This window comes from Bombina bombina, chromosome 2 (assembly GCF_027579735.1).
Source record: "Bombina bombina isolate aBomBom1 chromosome 2, aBomBom1.pri, whole genome shotgun sequence".
NCBI classification, from domain to species: Eukaryota; Metazoa; Chordata; class Amphibia; order Anura; family Bombinatoridae; genus Bombina; species Bombina bombina.
In genome coordinates, this window is record NC_069500.1 from 307,849,356 (window position 1) to 307,870,612 (window position 21,257).

At 40.5% G+C, this 21,257-nt stretch overlaps 1 protein-coding gene across 2 annotated transcripts in view; it reads right to left on the reverse strand.

Annotated features, from left to right (window-relative positions):
* The window catches only part of MARCHF3 (membrane associated ring-CH-type finger 3), a 444,776-nt gene that overhangs the window by 196,947 nt on the left and 226,572 nt on the right, over positions 1–21,257 (reverse strand). The window contains exon 2 of one of the 2 annotated variants that reach the window (XM_053701628.1): positions 16,537–16,598. The exons of the other annotated variant lie outside the window; for it this stretch is intronic. The gene's annotated coding sequence lies outside the window, so the exon portion shown is untranslated. The remainder of the gene's footprint in view (positions 1–16,536; positions 16,599–21,257) is intronic. 2 annotated transcript variants of the gene reach the window in all.

Consider the following 21,257-nt stretch of genomic DNA (forward strand, 5'->3'; position numbering starts at 1 on the left):
GAAGGATAGACTCTTAGGAATCTTAACCTTGTCCCAAGGGAATCCTGCAGATTCACACCAACAGATATACCAAATTATGTGGTAATTTTTCTGGCTACAGGCTTTCAGGCCTGAACAAGAGTATTAATAACAGAATCTGAGAACCCTCGCTTTGATAAGATCAAGCGTTCAATCTCCAAGCAGTCAGCTGGAGTGGGTCGAACGGACCTAGAACAAGAAGGTCTCTCAAAGGTAGCTTCCATGGTGGAGCCGATGACATATTCACCAGATCTGCATACCAAGTCCTGCGTGGCCACGCAGGAGCTATCAAAATCACCGACGCCCTCTCCTGATTGATCCTGGCTACCAGCCTGGGGATGAGAGGAAACGGCGGGAACACATAAGCTAGTTTGAAGGTCCAAGGTGCTACTAGTGCATCCACTAGAGCCGCCTTGGGATCCCTGGATCTGTACCCGTAGTGAGGAACTCTGAAGTTCTGACGAGAGGCCATCAGATCCATGTCTGGAATGCCCCACGGTTGAGTGACTTGGGCAAAGATTTCCGGATGGAGTTCCCACTCCCCCGGATGCAATGTCTGACGACTCAGAAAATCCGCTTCCCAATTTTCCACTCCTGGGATGTGGATAGCAGACAGGTGGCAGGAGTGAGACTCCGCCCATAGAATGATTTTGGTCACTTCTTCCATCGCTAGGGAACTCCTTGTTCCCCCCTGATGGTTGATGTATGAACTTGGCCCTCGCTAGCTGAGGCCAAGCTTTGAGAGCATTGAATATCGCTCTCAGTTCCAGAATATTTATCGGTAGAAGAGATTCTACCCGAGACCAAAGACCCTGAGCTTTCAGGGATCCCCAGACCGCGCCCCAGCCCATCAGACTGGCGTCGGTCGTGACAATGACCCACTCTGGTCTGCGGAAGGTCATCCCTTGTGACAGGTTGTCCAGGGACAGCCACCAACGGAATGAGTCTCTGGTCCTCTGATTTACTTGTATCTTCGGAGACAAGTCTGAATAGTCCCCATACCACTGACTGAGCATGAACAGTTGTAATGGTCTTAGATGAATGCGCACAAAAGGAACTATGTCCATTGCCGCTACCATCAAACCTATCACTTCCATGCACTGCGCTATGGAAGGAAGAGGAACGGAATGAAGTATCCGACAAGAGTCTAGAAGTTTTGTTTTTCTGGCTTCTGTCAGAAAAATCCTCATTTCAAAGGAGTCTATTATAGTTCCCAAGAAGGGAACCCTCGTTGACGGAGATAGAGAACTCTTTTCCACGTTCACTTTCCATCCGTGAGATCTGAGAAAGGCCAGGACAATGTCCGTGTGAGCCTTTACTTGAGGAAGGGACGACGCTCGAATCAGAATGTCGTCCAAGTAAGGTACTACAGCAATGCCCCTTGGTCTTAGCACCGCCAGAAGGGACCCTAGTACCTATGAGAAAATCCTAGGAGCAGTGGCTAATCCGAAAGAAAACGCCACGAACTGGAAATGCTTGTCCAGGAATGCAAACCTTAGGAACCGATGATGTTCCTTGTGGATAGGAATATGTAGATACGCATCCTTGAAATCCACCTTGGTCATGAATTGACCTTCCTGGATGGAAGGAAGAAGTGTTCGAATGGTTTCCATCTTGAACGATGGAACCTTGAGAACTTGTTCAAGATCTAGAGATCTAAGATTGGTCTGAACGTTCCCTCTTTTTTGGGAACTATGAACAGATTGGAGTAGAACCCCATCCCTTGTTCTCCTAATGGAACAGGATGAATCACTCCCATTTTTAGCAGGTCTTCTACCCAATGTAAGAATGCCTGTCTTCTTATGTGGTCTGAAGACAACTGAGACCTGTGGAACCTCCCCCTTGGAGGAAGCCCCTTGAACTCCAGAGAATAACCTTGGGAGACTATTTCTAGCGCCCAAGGATCCAGAACATCTCTTGCCCAAGCCTGAGCGAAGAGAGAGAGTCTGCCCCCCACCAGATCCGGTCCCGGATCGGGGGCCCGCATTTCATGCTGTCTTGGTAGCAGTGGCAGGTTTCCTGGCCTGCTTTCCTTTGTTCCAGCCTTGCATAGGTCTCCAGGCTGGATTGGCTTGAGAAGTATTACCTTCCTGCTTAGAGGACGTAGCCCTTGGGGCCGATCCGTTTCTGCGAAAGGGACGAAACTTAGGTTTATTTTTGGTCTTGAAAAGACCTATCCTGAGGAAGGGCGTGGCCCTTGCCCCCAGTGATATCAGAGATAATCTCTTTCAAGTCAGGGCCAAAGAGTGTTTTCCCCTTGAAAGGAATGTCAAGCAATTTGTTCTTGGAAGACGCATCCGCTGCCCAAGATTTTAACCAAAGCGCTCTGCGCCACAATAGCAAACCCAGAATTTTTTCGCCGCTAACCTAGCCAATTGCAAGGTGGCGTCTAGGGTGAAAGAATTAGCCAATTTAAGAGCACGAATTCTGTCCATAATCTCCTCATAAGAAGAAGAATTACTAATAATCGCCTTTCCTAGCTCATCAAACTAGAAACACGCGGCTGCAGTGACAGGGACAATGCATGCAATTGGTTGTAGAAGGGAACCTTGCTGAACAAACATCTTTAGCAGACCTTCTAATTTTTTATCCATAGGATCTTGGAAAGCACAACTATCTTCTATGGGTATAGTGGCGCGCTTGTGTAGAGTAGAAACCGCCCCCTCGACCTTGGGGACTGTCTGCCATCAGTCCTTTCTGGGGTCGACTATAGGAAAACAATTTTATAAATATGGGGGGAGGTACTAAAGGTATACCGGGCCTGTCCCATTCTTTACTAACAATGTACGCCACCCGCTTGGATATAGGAAAAGCTTCGGGGGGCCCCGGGGCCTCTAAGAACTTTTCCATTTTACATAGTGGTTCTGGAATGACCAGATAATCACAATCATCCAAATTGGATAACACCTCCTTAAGCAGAGCGCGGAGATGTTCCAACTTAAATTTAAAAGTAATCACATCAGGTTCAGCTTGTTGAGAAATGTTTCCTGAATCTGAAATTTCTCCCTCAGACAAAACCTCCCTGGCCCCCTCAGACTGGTGTAGGGGCCCTTCAGAAACCATATCATCAGCGTTCTCATGCTCTACAGAATTTTCTAAAACAGAGCAGTCGCGCTTTCGCTGATAAGTGGGCATATTGGCTAAAATGTTTTTGATAGAATTATCCATTACAGCCGTTAAATGTTGCATAGTAAGGAGTATTGGCGCACTAGATGTACTAGGGGCCTCCTGTATGGGCAAGACTGGTGTAGACGAAGGAGGGGATGATGCAGTACCATGCTTACTCCCCTCACTTGAGGAATCATCTTGGGCATCATTTTTACTAAATTTTTTTTTTTTTTATGACATAAAATACATATAGTTAAATGAGAAGGAACCTTGGTTTCCCCACAGTCAGAACACAATCTATCTGGTAGTTCAGACATGTTAAACAGGCATAAACTTGATAACAAAGCACAAAAAACGTTTTAAAATAAAACCGTTACTGTCACTTTAAATTTTAAACTAAACACACTTTATTACTGCAATTGCGAAAAAGTATGAAGGAATTGTTCAAAATTCACCAAAATTTCACCACAGTGTCTTAAAGCCTTAAAAGTATTGCACACCAAATTTGGAAGCTTTAACCCTTAAAATAACGGAACCGGAGCCGTTTTTATATTTAACCCCTTTACAGTCCCTGGAATCTGCTTTGCTGAGACCCAACCAAGCCCAAAGGGGAATACGATACCAAATGATGCCTTCAGAAAGACTTTTCTATGTATCAGAGCTCCACACACATGCAGCTGCATGCCATGCTGTCCTCAAAAACAAGTGCGCCATACCGGCGCGAAAATGAGGCTCTGACTATGATTAGGGAAAGCCCCTAAAGAATAAGGTGTCTAAAACAGTGCCTGCCGATATAATCATATCAAAATACCCAGAATAAATGATTCCTCAAGGCTAAATATGTGTTAATAATGAATCGATTTAGCCCAGAAAAAGTCTACAGTCTTAATAAGCCCTTGTGAAGCCCTTATTTACTATCTTAATAAACATGGCTTACCGGATCCCATAGGGAAAATGACAGCTTCCAGCATTACATCGTCTTGTTAGAATGTGTCATACCTCAAGCAGTAAGAGACTGCACACTGTTCCCCCAACTGAAGTTAATTGCTCTCAACAGTCCTGTGTGGAACAGCCATGGATTTTAGTTACGGTGCTAAAATCATTTTCCTCATACAAACAGAAATCTTCATCTCTTTTCTGTTTCTGAGTAAATAGTACATACCAGCACTATTTTAAAATAACAAACTCTTGATTGAATAATAAAAACTACAGTTAAACACTAAAAAACTCTAAGCCATCTCCGTGGAGATGTTGCCTGTACAACGGCAAAGAGAATGACTGGGGTAGGCGGAGCCTAGGAGGGATCATGTGACCAGCTTTGCTGGGCTCTTTGCCATTTCCTGTTGGGGAAGAGAATATCCCACAAGTAAGGATGACGCCGTGGACCGGACACACCTATGTTGGAGAAAGAAGAGGGAATAAAAGAAAAGAAAACCGAATCTTAAAGTTTCTACCGCAGTTGTTTGTGTCATTTGTGTATAATTCAGGTTCCTAAAGAGGTTTACATCAGCAAAGTACATCAGAGTTTCATAGCATTTTGTTGAGTATCTCAGAGTCTCTTGGTAAGTGCAATAAATTAGGCTTAGGCATCCAGAAATCTGGCTCCTAAGTTTTTTTTAAATTTTTTTTAAATTTCTGCATATACAACATACAAAAAAAAGTAGTCTCTTATACAGAACTGTAATAATATTTTCTGTTTTTATATCAAGTGAAATTAACACATTAGCTTGTTCATCATATCCTTTGTTTCATACCATAACCACCTCCTAATTCACATTCCTGCCACCTCATCATTCTATCCATATACTCGTACTACATACAAAATGAAATCCTTCATGTAATATCTATCACAATCAATAACTTATCTCCCCATTTAACAATAACACTTTCCTACAAACACAGAAGCCACAACTTATAATATTTTACTTCAGACTACAACAATTTAGGATTAATTATCAATAAAAATGATTGTATAGCCAATTAGCACATCAGGCAAATATCCCACTTGATTTTCAACAGAAGTGTTATGTTTACATTATTGCCAATGCACCATAGAACTCTGGGTAAAATATGCAAATGAGATATACATCCCATGCTTTTTGCTTCCAGTTCTGTGTTTGATGTACTAATTGGCTATACAATAAGTTTTGTGTCTCTTACTTTTATCAAATGGGGGATTTTATTCTCACACTTTTATAGCCACCATAACTTTAATAAGTATTGCTTTTGCCCTGGAAATGATATTCAATTATCAGCAAATCAAACCTACAATCTGCTGATGAGAACTAATGAGCTTAAAACAACTGTCCAGAAGTGTTTTTTTTTATTTTGCTGCACATACACCATAAGGGAATTTCTGTGGTCAAAAATAGTACTGGAGGCAAAAAGCATCAGATGTTGAATATCTAATTTGCCTATCTTAACCAGAGTTCTCTGGTTATATTCGCTATATAATAATTTTTATGTCTCTTTAAATATTGAAGAAATAAATATAAACATTTAGTCTCCATAAACTAATAGGTGGCACCATTTTGAAGCCTAGGTTTCCCTTATTTTATATCCTCTGCTGAAACCATAGATAGATAGATAGATAGATAGATAGATAGATAGATAGATAGATACTTAGAAAATTGTAATGATCTACAACTAAGCAGAACATTTCTATGAAAATGCAGAAATAAATAAATTGAGGTTTAATTTGATAGTGGATATCACATTCTAAAAAGGACCATGCTGGGTCCCACCTGAATAATTAAGATTATATGCAACACAGTTATTTCCAATATTAAAGAAAAGTAACTCTTGTTGGCTCTTGTTACATCTGGTACTTGGTAACTACAGATTTTATGCATTGTGTCAAATGGAACAGAAGCTCCAAAAATCCAAACCAGATTGTAAAACCCTCCTGGCTCAGCTATAAACCACTCCTGGCTCAGCTGGGATAGGCTTTACTGGATTCTCAGAAATATACAGATGCTATATACAATATGGAGGAAAGACTCAAACTACCTTCTGTTGTGTAGGCGATTATAAAGCAAGGGTCAGGAACCTTTAGTTCCACCGACAGTTGCTAAACCCTTACATTTCTAATTTATTAAGCATTTTATGGAAACATTAAAAAGGTTCAACAAACAAGTTTTCATCTTTTTCTTGATGAGGTTGCCTTGCCAGCACGAAAGAGATATATTTCTTATTGTTTTCCCTTCAGTTCTTCTTGTTTTACAATAATTATACACCTTCCTCTGCATTATTTTCTTCTATCTCTAGTAGCTTAATAAAGAGAGTTCTTCTAATGCATTAGGTAGGATGTGCAACTAAAAAAATTAAATGGCCATCTGCAGAGAATTCATTATGTGTCAGTGAGACATTAAGGTAAGTGCTGTCTTCTAAGAGAATTACAGAGAGGTCATTGAGAGTTAGTTCTGCCCTGAAACACAAAACTCACCAATGTTTCATGTGTTGAGAATCTAGGTCCATGTGCCTATCAATTTACAGAAATTCTTTCATCACAGAAAATCAGATAAGGAAAGTCATCACCCAAAAGCAACAAAATATTTTAAAGGACATTCAAGTCAAATTTTAATTTATGCATAGTTTATTCCTGCAATTAAGAATATTGGAAGATGCGTACATGCCTAATAAATGCTTCAAAATAATAAAAAAACACTTTCACAATATGAAAGGTTTTGCAAGCAAGAATAGCTGTACAATTTGTGCACTGCTCTACTAAGCAATCACCTAGTAGTATGTAGCCATGTCAGGTGATTTGCAGCTTACTAAAGTAAATCATTTGACATCTTTCCTGTCCAGGGATCATGAGAGAAGCACATATTTCAGAGGTATTTTACAGCAAAAGCAAGCAATAAAATAGAAAAATAATATTTGAATGTTATTTTATTTTTACCGATAATTAAGTAATAAGGAATTATATTTTAAATTCAAAGGGATATGAAAACCCAACTTTTTTCTTTCTTGATTCAAGTAGAGCATGCAATTGTAAGCAACTTTCTAATTTACTTCTATTATCAAGTTTTCTTTATTCTCTTGGTATCTTTATTTGAACCATCAATCAGCAAGTGCTACCCATGTGCTGAACCAAAAAATGGAATGTCTCCTAAGCTTACATTCCTGCTTTTCAAATAAAGATACCAAGAGAACGAAGAAAAATTGAAAATAGGAGTAAATTAGAAAGTTGCTTAAAATTGGATGCTCTATCTGAATTGTGAAAGATAAAATTTGGGTTTTATATCCCTTTAACCCTTTGAGTGCTAAGCACTTTCCAACCTGGGTGCTAAGCACATTTGAGGATTTTTTTAAGTTTACATTTTTAATTTTTTAAATTTTTTTCTTTTCTTTTCAGATCCCCACTTATACCATTGGAAAGGTTAGGCGATTACCTTTCCAATGGTGGGTCTTGGGGGTCTGTAGCTGCTTAGATGCCTGAGATACAGGCTTCTAAGCAGCATGCCCCCTTTCCCTATACAGGGAGTGCAGAATTATTAGGCAAATGAGTATTTTGACCACATCATCCTCTTTATGCATGTTGTCTTACTCCAAGCTGTATAGGCTCGAAAGCCTACTACCAATTAAGCATATTAGGTGATGTGCATCTCTGTAATGAGAAGGGGTGTGGTCTAATGACATCAACACCCTATATCAGGTGTGCATAATTATTAGGCAACTTCCTTTCCTTTGGCAAAATGGGTCAAAAGAAGGACTTGACAGGCTCAGAAAAGTCAAAAATAGTGAGATATCTTGCAGAGGGATGCAGCACTCTTAAAATTGCAAAGCTTCTGAAGCGTGATCATCGAACAATCAAGCGTTTCATTCACAATAGTCAACAGGGTCGCAAGAAGCGTGTGGAAAAACCAAGGCGCAAAATAACTGCCCATGAACTGAGAAAAGTCAAGCGTGCAGCTGCCAAGATGCCACTTGCCACCAGTTTGGCCATATTTCAGAGCTGCAATATCACTGGAGTGCCCAAAAGCACAAGGTGTGCAATACTCAGAGACATGGCCAAGGTAAGAAAGGCTGAAAGACGACCACCACTGAACAAGACACACAAGCTGAAACGTCAAGACTGGGCCAAGAAATATCTCAAGACTGATTTTTCTAAGGTTTTATGGACTGATGAAATGAGAGTGAGTCTTGATGGGCCAAATGGATGGGCCCGTGGCTGGATTGGTAAAGGGCAGAGAGCTCCAGTCCGACTCAGACACCAGCAAGGTGGAGGTGGAGTACTGGTTTGGGCTGGTATCATCAAAGAAGCTTGTGGGGCCTTTTCGGATTGAGGATGGAGTCAAGCTCAACTCCCAGTCCTACTGCCAGTTTCTGGAAGACACCTTCTTCAAGCAGTGGTACAGGAAGAAGTCTGCATCCTTCAAGAAAAACATGATTTTCATGCAGGACAATGCTCCATCACACGCGTCCAAGTACTCCACAGCGTGGCTGGCAAGAAAGGGTATAAAAGAAGAAAATCTAATGACATGGCCTCCTTGTTCACCTGATCTGAACCCCATTGAGAACCTGTGGTCCATCATCAAATGTGAGATTTACAAGGAGGGAAAACAGTACACCTCTCTGAACAGTGTCTGGGAGGCTGTGGTTGCTGCTGCACGCAATGTTGATGGTGAACAGATCAAAACACTGACAGAATCCATGGATGGCAGGTTTTTGAGTGTCCTTGCAAAGAAAGGTGGCTATATTGGTCACTGATTTGTTTTTGTTTTGTTTTTGAATGTCAGAAATTTATATTTGTGAATGTTGAGATGTTATATTGGTTTCACTGGTAAAAATAAATAATTGAAATGGGTATATATTTGTTTTTTGTTAAGTTGCCTAATAATTATGCACAGTAATAGTCACCTGCACACACAGATATCCCCTTAAAATAGCTAAAACTAAAAACAAACTAAAAACTACTTCCAAAAATATTCAGCTTTGATATTAATGAGTTTTTTGGGTTCATTGAGAACATGGTTGTTGTTCAATAATAAAATTAATCCTCAAAAATACAACTTGCCTAATAATTCTGCACTCCCTGTATTGTCCATTGTCTTTTTTTACATAAAGTTGCACGGTGACGTCATCACGTGCCTGAGCCATCGTTAGCACCTGAGTGAGAAACTCTGCGACGGCTCAGAGCCGTCGTTAGAACTCAAGGGGTTAATGTACATTTCATATTTGCCACTTATATCCCACGTAATTTGCTCACATTTTCTTTTACTGATGGTACAATTCTTTTTAACATTATTTTTTATTAATATTCGTAACATCATACCATTAACAGTGTGTTCTATTTCTAAAAAGGAGGTTCCGCTTTTGAAATTGTGGCCAAATGATACAACCCAAAGAGGAACTTAGAAATACATTTCTTCATAAGATAGTATTAGGTTTACTATGTCTTTGGTTCTCTATTGCCAATACTGTGATGTGGTTATGCAGGCTGTAGTTATGTAGAATGGAGCTTAATGAAAATCTTACCATTTAATTTAACAAGAGGTCAATTGGATTTAAATAAAGTTTTTATATTTTGATTTAAGATGATCATTAAAAATTCTTATTAAAATAAAAATATTACAAATAATCAGCTAGATTACGAGTTTTTGTCGGTAATGCTAACGCTGCTTTTTTCTCACCGCTCACTTAAGACAGCGCTGGTATTACGAGTTTTCTGCAAGCTGGCGTTAGCCTCAGAAAAGTCAGCCAATAGGATTGAGCTCGCATTCTATTGGCTCTTCCAATCAGCCAATAGAATCCGAGCTCAATTCTATTGACTGATTGCATCAGCCAATAGGATTTCTCCTACCTTAATTCCGATTGGCTGATAGAATCCTATCAGCCAATCGGAATTCAAGGGACGCCATCTTGGATGACATCATTTAAAGGAACCTTTATTTGTCTGGTGGACTTCGTTGGAAGAGGATGCTCCGCGTCGGCTGGATTGAAGATGGACCCGCTCTGTGCCGGAAGGATGAAGATAGAAGATGCCACCTGGATGAAGACTTCTGCCCCTCTGGAGGACCTCTTCTGCCCGGATCGGATGAAGACTTCTGGCCGTCTGGAGGATCACTTGTGCCCGGCTTCTTGGAGGACTTCGGCCCGGCTGGGTGAAGACGTCTCAAGGTAGGGTGATCTTCAAGGGGTTAGTGTTAGGTTTTATTAAGGGGGGTTTGGGTGGGTTTTAGAGTAGGGTTTGGTGTGTGGGTGGTGGGTTTTAATGTTGGGGGGGGGTATTGTATTTTTTTTCAGGTAAAAGAGCTGATTACTTTGGGGCAATGCCCCGCAAAAGGCCCTTTTAAGGGCTATTTGTAATTTAGTATAGGGTAGGGAATTTTATTTTTTGGGGGGGCTTTTTTATTTTATTAGGGGGATTAGATTAGGTGTAATTAGTTTAAAAATGTGTATTTTGTTTTTTATTTTCTGTAATTTTCCCCCCGTAATTTAGTTTATTTAATTGTATTTAATTGTTAGCTTAGGGAATTAATTTAATTATAGTGTAGTGTTAGGTGTAATTGTAACTTAGGTTAGGTTTTATTTTACAGGTATATTTGTCTTTATTTTAACTAGGAATAGTTAATAACTATTTAATAACTATTCTACCTAGTTAAAATAAATACAAACTTGCCTGTAAAATAAAAATAAACCCTAAGATAGCTACAATGCAACTATCCTATATAATAAAAGGCCAAGTGTGTTTGTCCGAAGCTGTCATGCGCAGTAGACAGCACAGCACGAGGACAAAACACACCTGGCCTTTGAGAGTCTCTAAGTCTCTGCTCTGCAGCGCGAGCAGAAGTGGGCGTGACCGAGCGTGGCCGGGGGCGTGACCGAACGTGAAGGGGGCATGGCTGAACGTGAGGGACGTGATGTGGGCGGGGCCGAGCGTGAAGGGGCGGGCCCAGGCGGGCCGTGAAAGGCTGTGCAGTCTGAGAGCTCAAAACAGCTCAAAAGAGGGGAGAGAGGGGGTAGGGAAAATATAAGAAAGGTGAGAGAGAGATCAAGAGGGGAGAGAGAGATCAAGAGGGGAGATAAAGAGAGCACAAGAGAGGGAGCAAAAGAGAGGGGGAGAGACAGCAAAAGAGAGGGGGAGGGAGAGCAAAAGAAAGGGGACAGAGAGATCAAAAGAGAGGGGGGGAAGAGAAAGAGAGTGGGAGGGGGAGAGAGAGAGGGGGAGGAGAGAGAGAGGGGGAGGAGAGAGAGAGGGGAGGAGAGAGAGAGAGGGTGGAGGAGGAGAGAGAGAGAGAGGGGAGAGAGAGAGAGGGGAGAGAGAGAGAGGGGAGGGGGGAGAGAGAGAGGGGAGGGAGAGAGAGAGAGAGGGGAGGGAGAGAGAGAGAGGAGGAGTGAGAGGGAGAGAGAGAGGGGAGGGAGAAAGGGGAGGGGGAGAGAGAGAGGGGAGGGAGAGAGGGGAGGGAGAGAGGGGAGGGAGAGAGAGAGAGAGGGGAGGGGGAGGTAGAGAGAGAGAGGGGGGAGATAGAGAGAGAGAGAGGGGAGAGAGAGGGGGGGAGAGTGGGAGAGAGAGAGGGGAGAGAGAGAGAGAGGGGGAGAGAGAGAGAGAGAGAGAGAGAGAGAGAGAGAGAGAGAGGGGGGGGGAGAGAGAGAGAGGGGGGGGGAGAGAGAGAGGGGGGAGAGAGAGAGGGGGGAGAGAGAGAAAGGGGGGGAGAGAGAGAGGGGGGAGAGAGAGAGATAGAGGGGAGAGAGAGAGATAGAGGGGAGAGAGAGAGAGATATAGAGGGGAGAGGGATAGAGATAGAGGGGAGAGAGAGGGGGGAGAGAGAGAGGGGAGAAAGAGAGAGGGGGGGAGAGAGACAGGGGAGAGAGAGAGAGGGGAGGGGGAGAGAGAGAGGGGAGGGAGAGAGAGAGAGAGGGGAGGGAGAGAAAGAGAGGAGGAGTGAGAGGGAGAGAGAGGGGGGAGGGAGAAAGGGGAGGGGGAGAGAGAGAGGGGAGGGGGAGAGAGAGAGGGGAGGGAGAGAGAGAGAGAGGGGAGGGGGAGGTAGAGAGAGAGAGGGGGGAGATAGAGAGAGAGAGAGGGGAGAGAGAGGGGGGGAGAGTGGGAGAGAGAGAGGGGAGAGAGAGAGAGGGGGGAGAGAGAGAGAGAGAGAGGGGGGAGAGAGAGAGAGGGGGGAGAGAGAGAGAGGGGGGAGAGAGAGAGGGGGGAGAGAGAGAAAGGGGGGGAGAGAGAGAGGGGGGAGAGAGAGAGATAGAGGGGAGAGAGAGAGATAGAGGGGAGAGAGAGAGAGATAGAGGGGAGAGAGAGAGAGATATAGAGGGGAGAGAGATAGAGATAGAGGGGAGAGAGAGGGGGGAGAGAGAGAGGGGAGAAAGAGAGAGGGGGGAGAGAGACAGGGGAGAGAGAGAGCGCAAAAGAGAGGAGGGAGAGAGAGCACAAAAGAGAGGGGTGAGAGAGAGAGCAAAAGAGGGGGGCATAGAGAGAGCGCAAAAGAGGGGGGGAGAGAGAGAGCGCAAAAGAGAGGGGGAGAGAGAGAGCGCAAAAGAGAGGGGGAGAGAGAGCGCAAAGAGAGGGGGGAGAGAGAGAGCTCAAAAGAGAGGGGAGAGAGAGAGTGCAAAAGAGGGGGGGAGAGAGAGCGCAAAAGAGGGGGGGAGAGAGAGCGCAAAAGAGGGGGGAGAGAGAGCGCAAAAGAGAGGGGGGGGAGAGAGAGATCTCAAAAGAGAGGGGGAGAGAAAGCGCAAAAGAGAGGGAGAGAGAGAGCAAAAGAGAGGGGCAGGGAGAGAGCGCAAGGGGTGGGACCGCTGTACCCTGCAAAAAATGTGTGAACGGGCTTTAGGACTAGTTAGTTATATTGTAGCTAGCTTAGGGTTTATTTTATGGGTAAGTATTTAGTTTTAAATAGGATTAATTTATTTAATTGTAGTATTTTATTTTGTTTTATTTAAATTATATTTAAGTTAGGGGGTGTTAGGGTTAGACTTAGGTTTAGGGGTTAATACATTTAGTATAGTGGCGGCGAAGTTGAAGGCGAGAGATTAGGGGTTAATAAATGTAGGTAGGTGTTGGCGATGTTAGGGATGGCAGATTAGGGGTTAATAATATTTAAATAGTGTTTGCAAGGCGGGAGTGTGGCGGTTTAGGGGTTAATACATTTATTTAAGTGGCGGTGATGTCCGGTCGCAGATTAGGGGTTAAAAATTTTAGTTAAGTGTTTGCAATGTTGGGGGCCTCGGTTTAGGGGTGTTAGGGTACTTTTTAGCACTTTAGTTAAGAGTTTTATGTTACGGCGTTAGCCCATAAAACTCTTAAAGCTACAGTCAACACCAGAATTGTTGTTGTTTAAAAAGAAAGATAATCCCTTTTTTACCCATTCCCCAGTTTTGCATAACCAACACTGTTATAATAATACACGTTTTACCTCTGTAATTATCTTGTATCTAAGCTTCTGCTGACTGCCTCCTTATTTCAGTTCTTTTGACAGACATGCAGTTTGGCCAATCAGTGCTCACTCCTAGGTCACTTTACGTGCATGAGCTCAATGTTATTTATATGAAACATGTGAACTAATGCCCTCTAATGGTCAAAATGTATTCAGATTAGAGGCAGTCTTCAAGGTCTAAGAAATTAGCATATGAACCTCCTAGTTTAGGCTTTCAACTAAGAATAAAAAGAGTACAAAGCAAAATTGGTGATAAAAGTAAATTGGTAAGTTGTTTAAAATTGCATGCCCTATTTAAAACATGAAAGTTTTTTTTGGACTTGACTGTCCCTTTAACTACTGACTTTTAAATGCGGTAGGAGTCTTAACAGGAGAGGGTGTACCGCTCACTTTTTCAAGCAATCGTAATACCGGCGTTAGGAAAATCCCATTGAAAAGATAGGATACGCAATTGAAGTAAGGGGATTTGCGGCATGCTAAAATCGCGGGGGAAAAAATGAGCGGTACACCTGTACCTGTCAGACTCGTAATACCAGCTGGCGTTAAAAAGCAGCATTGGGACCCCTCAATGCTGTTTTTTAAGGCTAACGCAAGACTCGTAATCTAGGCCCATGTTTTGTAAAATTTTTTAATTATTACAAAATAATGTTTTAGTATGGACACATGAAAACCTTGAAGAGACCAGAGTTTTTGCAGACCAATGTGGTTAAAAAAAAAATATTTATTAGCCAATGGGAAATGAGAACATTTTCTAATAATGGATTCATTATACTGATACCTACTTTTGTGTCTGATTGCAATTTCTTAGATATTCCTATAAAAACTTGATTGATGACGTGTGTACGTAACCCATTACTATTGTTTTGTGCCCATTTTTTCTTTTTTTTATGCCCTATCACTTAATTGCAATAATAAGTGAACATTTGCATGATCACATGTAACTTCTGCATATGTTTTATGAGTAATAAGTATGATTTATTTACTACTGTAACATTTTAATGAAACCAGGAAAATGTATTTGTTAAAATATAACTTGAGTATGAGTGACAGCCCCCCAAAAAGCCTATGCTGTACAACAAAAGCAAACATGGGGTTTTAAGAGCCAGAAGGTCTTCAAATTGGTAATTCACACAAGTTAAAATTAAAACCAATGTAAAAATGCATTTTCTAATGGACTGGAATATTGCTGGTGAGGTGTCAGTGCAAAGTATCAAGAGAGTTTTCAAAGCCATTTGAAAAAAAAAAATGATAAAGGGGTTATCTTGTACCTTGGAATGATTGTTCATTTGAAAACATTTTATTGCACGGAAACAACCCATTCAAAGACCTTTTCTAACACATTGAATTAGAATCCTCTAATGCAACAACATAATTTTCTAATTTGTCAGAGTTAGTTTTAATCTAATGTCCGTAGTTAACTACGGGACAATCACAATTAATTAGACTTTAAGGGTGAGTTTTGTAGAAAAATCATTAGATTAACTTTTCTAAAGGATTGGGAGTGGCCCTGTGTGTTTATCCCAGCATAAAAGATCTAAACCGAAGTATCACTCATGAGATGTAATACATTGCACCTTATGAGCAGAGAATGGCAGATACTCTAGGTGCAGCATATGTATGTAGCTACCAATGGTGGTTCTAGAGGGTCATATGCACCTCTAGTCATTACTGCAGTACCCCTAAACCTCAAATTTGCCAGCTGACCATAACTTCATAGTGCCAACATAATTATATCTAAATGATTTCATACTTACCTTTGTTACATAATCAATGCTCTATATAGAGCAAGTAAAGAGGTAAGGGAAGGGGTAGGGGGAATTAAATAAAAATGCTAGAAACAGGTAAAGATATGGTTCCCACTAGTACCCCCCTGGTTAGAGTTCAATTTCAACTTTTTACACCCACCAAATATACAAGTGAAAAACCAACCCTGGCAGCACCAAAAAATCCCTAAAGAGCTGTACTGTGTTATCTATTTAAAGTTGTTTAGCTTATAACTAAATTCAGCATCAGTGTGTTTTTGTTGTTGTTGTTTTTTTTACATTAAACAAACTGTGTCTTCAATATCTGTTTGTTATCTAATTTATTGAAACTCTTGATGGGACCCAACTTGATAGATCTTAGTAAACAAATCTTTTGAACCAACATTTCATCATCAGTGATTGCCTCCCTTAAAGGGACATGAAACCCATTTTTTTTCTTTCATGATATAGAAAGAGCATGCCATTTTAAACAACTTTCAAATTTACTACTATTATCTAATTTGTTTTATTCTCTTGATATTCTTTGCTGAAAAGCATATCTAGATAGGCCCAGTAGCTGCTGATTGGTTGCTGCACTTAGAAGCCTCATGTGATTGGCTTACCCATGTGCATTCCTTTTTCTTCAACTAAGGATATCTAAAAAAATGAAGCAAAATAAACAATAGAAGTAAATTGGAAAGTTGTTGAAATTTGTATTCTGTTTTTGAATCACGAAAGAAACATTTTGGGTTTAGTGTCCCTTTAAGCCTTAAAGGAGCATGAAACCCAAACATTTTCTTCAATGGTTCAAATAGAACATGACATTTTATACAATTTTCCAATATATTTCTATTATCTTAATTGCTTCATTCTCTTGATATCCTTTGTTGAAGAAAGAGCAATGCAAGCCAAAAACATGAGTCATATATGTGCATCCACCATTCAGCAGCTCCTGGGTATTCTTTTCAACAAAGGATACAAAGTGAATGGAAAAAAAATTAGATAATGGAAGTAAATTAGAAAGTTGTTCAAAATTGCACACTCTGTCTGAATCTTTAAAAAAAATAGGTTTCATCCAAGACATGGATAGTGTGAACTAAAGGTATTGGGAAATAACACACCAGGAAACACCTCCACTAAGAATGGTCACATCTATCCATTAAGAATGTTTCCGAAACATTAAATACATTTGAATAAAACTTCAGAAATGCCTAAAGCTGAGATACACTTTAAGATTAGGAAATACAAAACAAAATAGAGCAAACCATGATGCAGCATACCTTGTAGTGTTGCTTACAGTGTCTTCCCAGTCACCGTCAGATAAGGAATCCTAGTTCTATCCCTGAAATTTAAAAAGTTGTTGTTATTATTGGAACCTTCCTATAAGGAGTTCCCAAATGTAGAATTTTCTGTATTTATTTTTTGACAGAGCAAAACTGCTGAGGATGTTTAAATTAATTTATTTATGCAGCAATGTGTACCTCGAGTCATGGCTACAGATCAAAACAATTGCTAACAAACTAAACAGGCAGCTGTAGCCTGCCTTGTGTCTAAATAAAGCTGCGCAGCAGCAAAAACTCACTTGACAGCCAAGTGTAAGATGTAAATAGCCAAAGCACAATGTTTACCTGGATACTTGGCAAGTGTAAACACGGCAGTCACTGAATTACTACACTGTCTGTTCAGCATTCTAAGGCCTAGATTTGGAGTTTGGCGGTAGATGGGCTGTTAACGCTCCGCGGGCTTTTTTCTGGCCGCAGCATAAAATTAACTCTGGTATCGAGAGTTCAAAAAAATGCTGCGTTAGGCTCCAAAAAAGGAGCGTATAGCATTTTTACCGCAAATGCAACTCTCGATACCAGAGTTGCTTACGGACGCGGCCAGCCTCAAAAACGTGCTTGTGCACGATTCTCCCATAGGAAACAATGGGACTGTTTGAGCTGTAAAAAAACCTAACACCTGCAAAAAAGCAGCGTTCAGCTTCTAACGCAGCCCCATTGTTTCCTATGGGGAAACACTTCCTACGTCTGCACCTAACACTCTAACATGTACCCCGAGTCTAAACACCCCTAACCTTACACTTATTAACCCCTAATCTGCCGCCCCCGCTATCGCTGACCCCTGCATATTATTTTTAACCCCTAATCTTCCGCTCCGTACACCGCCGCAACCTACGTTATCCCTATGTACCCCTAATCTGCTGCCCCTAACACCGCCGACCCCTATATTATATTTATTAACCCCTAATCTGCCCCCCTCAACGTCGCCGACACCTGCCTACACTTATTAACCCCTAATCTGCCGAGCGGACCTGAGCGCTACTATAATAAAGTTATTAACCCCTAACCCGCCTCACTAACCCTATCATAAATAGTATTAACCCCTAATCTGCCCTCCCTAACATCGCCGACACCTAACTTCAATTATAAACCCCTAATCTGACGACCGGAGCTCATCGCTACTATAATAAATGGATTAACCCCTAAAGCTAAGTCTAACCCTAACACTAACACCCCCCTAAGTTAAATATAATTTACATCTAACGAAATTAATTAACTCTTATTAAATAAATTATTCCTATTTAAAGCTAAATACTTACCTGTAAAATACATCCTAATATAGCTACAATATAAATTATAATTATATTGTAGCTATTTTAGGATTAATATTTATTTTACAGGCAACTTGGTAATTATTTTAACCAGGTACAATAGCTATTAAATAGTTAAGAACTATTTAATAGTTACCTAGTTAAAATAATAACAAAATTACCTGTAAAATAAATCCTAACCTAAGTTATAATTAAACCTAACACTACCCTATCAATAAATTAATTAAATAAAATACCTACAATTACCTACAATTAACCTAACACTACACTATCAATAAATAAATTAAATACAATTTCTACAAATAACTACAATTACATAAACTAACTAAAGTACAAAAAATAAAAAAGAACTAAGTTACAAAAAATAAAAAAATATTTACAAACATAAGAAAAATATTACAGATCGGAACAGCCAATAGAATGCGAGCTCAATCTGATTGGCTGATTGGATCAGCCAATCGGATTGAACTTGATTCTGATTGGCTGATTCCATCAGCCAATCAGAATATTCCTACCTTAATTCCGATTGGCTGATAGGATTCTATCAGCCAATCGGAATTCGAGGGACGCCATCTTGGATGACGTCCCTTAAAGGAACCGTCATTCGTCGGGAGACGCCGGAAGAAGAGGATGGATCCGCGTCGGCTGATTCAAGATGGACCCGCTCCGCACCGGATGGAAGAAGATCGAAGATGCCGCTTGGAGAAGATGTTTGCCGGTCCGGATGTCCTCTTCTTGCCGGATAGGAGGAAGACTTTGGAGCCTCTTCTGGACCTCTTCAGCACCGGATGCCAGGACGGATCGGTGATACCTGGATGGTGAAGACAAGGTAGGAAGATCTTCATGGGCTTAGTGTTAGGTTTATTTAAGGGGGGTTTGGGTTAGATTAGGGGTATGTGGGTGGTGGGTTGTAATGTTGGGGGGGGGGGGTATTGTATGTTTTTTTTTACAGGCAAAAGAGCTGATTTTCTTGGGGCATGCCCCGCAAAGGGCCCTGTTCAGGGCTGGTAAGGTAAAAGAGCTTTTACATTTATTAATTTAGAATAGGGTAGGGAATTTTTTATTTTGGGGGTCTTTGTTATTTTATTAGGGGGCTTAGAGTAGGTGTAATTAGTTTAAAATTGTTGTAATATTTTTCTTATGTTTGTAAATATTTTTTTATTTTTTGTAACTTAGTTCTTTTTTATTTTTTGTACTTTAGTTAGTTTATATAATTGTAGTTATTTGTAGAAATTGTATTTAATTTATTTATTGATAGTGTAGTGTTAGGTTAATTGTAGGTAATTGTAGGTATTTTATTTAATTAATTTATTGATAGGGTAGTGTTAGGTTTAATTATAACTTAGGTTAGGATTTATTTTACAGGTAATTTTGTTATTATTTTAACTAGGTAACTATTAAATAGTTCTTAACTATTTAATAGCTATTGTACCTGGTTAAAATAATTACAAAGTTGCCTGTAAAATAAATATTAATCCTAAAATAGCTACAATATAATTATAATTTATATTGTAGCTATATTAGGATGTATTTTACAGGTAAGTATTTAGCTTTAAATAGGAATAATTTATTTAATAAGAGTTAATTAATTTCGTTAGATTTAAATTATATTTAACTTAGGGGGGTGTTAGGGTTAGGGTTAGACTTAGCTTTAGGGGTTAATCCATTTATTATAGTAGCGGTGAGCTCCGGTCGTCAGATTAGGGGTTAATCATTGAAGTTAGGTGTCGGCGATGTTAGGGAGGGCAGATTAGGGGTTAATACTATTTATGATAGGGTTAGTGAGGCGGATTAGGGGTTAATAACTTTATTATAGTAGCGCTCAGGTCCGCTCGGCAGATTAGGGGTTAATAAGTGTAGGCAGGTGTCGGCGACGTTGTGGGGGGCAGATTAGGGGTTAATAAATATAATATAGGGGTCGGCGGTGTTAGGGGCAGCAGATTAGGGGTACATAAGGATAACGTAGGTGGCGGCGCTTTGCGGTCGGCAGATTAGGGGTTAATTATTGTAGGTAGCTGGTGGCGACGTTGTGGGGGGCAGGTTAGGGGTTAATAAATATAATACAGGGGTCGGCGGGGTTAGGGGCAGCAGATTAGGGGTATATAAGTATAACGTAGGTGGCGGTCGGCAGATTAGGGGTTAAAAATTTTTAATCGAGTGGCAGCGATGTGGGGGGACCTCGGTTTAGGGGTACATAGGTAGTTTATGGGTGTTAGTGCACTTTAGAGCACAGTAGTTAAGAGCGTTATGAACCCGGCGTTAGCCCAGAAAGCTCTTAACTCCTGCTATTTTCCGGCGGCTGGAGTTTTGTCGTTAGAGCTCTAACGCTCACTTCAGAAACGACTCTAAATACCGGCGTTAGAAAGATCCCATTGAAAAGATAGGATACGCAATTGACGTAAGGGGATCTGCGGTATGGAAAAGTCGCGGCTGAAAAGTGAGCGTTAGACCCTATTTTGAGTGACTCCAAATACCGGCGGTAGCCTAAAACCAGCGTTAGGAGCCTCTAACGCTGGTTTTCACGGCTACCGCCGAACTCTAAATCTAGGCCTAAGTGCTTACAACACATTATTATTAAACTTGTAGGATCCATACAATGAGATTCTACCACCAGTAAATGTAAATTATAAACAGGAAGAAACTGCAAAAAAAATTCCAACATGGAACTTACAACAGATTACTTGAGTATGGTTTATTATTTTAAAGATTGAATTTCAAATGGTAAAATTATTATTTTTAAACTGAAATTCAAGACAAATATTTAATACTCTTATAAATATGCAATATGGTTTATAGTTTAAATGTTTTGCATGAGGCCAAACCAAACTCTTTCCAGACCCAACTTCCATTGACAGTCACTGCCAACACAGACCAATGGAATGTTCCTTTATTCGAAATAAAATAGCAGAAAGTTAAAATTGCTCCAAGGAATATTATTGTTTTAATATGGATTTATATTCAACCATATAAATGTACTTAATGCTAAGGTCCCTTTATGAATTGCAGGTGAAATAAAAAACCCAAGGTAGCCCTGACAGACTTCTACTTCAGGGTTGCTGATAACTTTTAGTTGTTGGGCTGACATCTTACTGTGAAAATAAAATAATGGTCATAGTAACGTGTATAAATAATTCCAAAACCTCTGCAGGGCAACAATTTATAACCCCTAATCTACAGTGATATGATCCTTAAAAACCCCACTGATAAATAAAGGCTGGTTATCAACCTAAGTTTTCAGGTTAGGGAGAAAACACATTATACAAGCACACAATTTTATTGTGATATGCTGGGCCATTTTTTTTATTGAAACTTTCTTTTTTCCTTGTGCTTTTGATTTTCCTCCACACATCGAAAATTTACCTCATGTATTTGTAAAATGTTAAACATTTA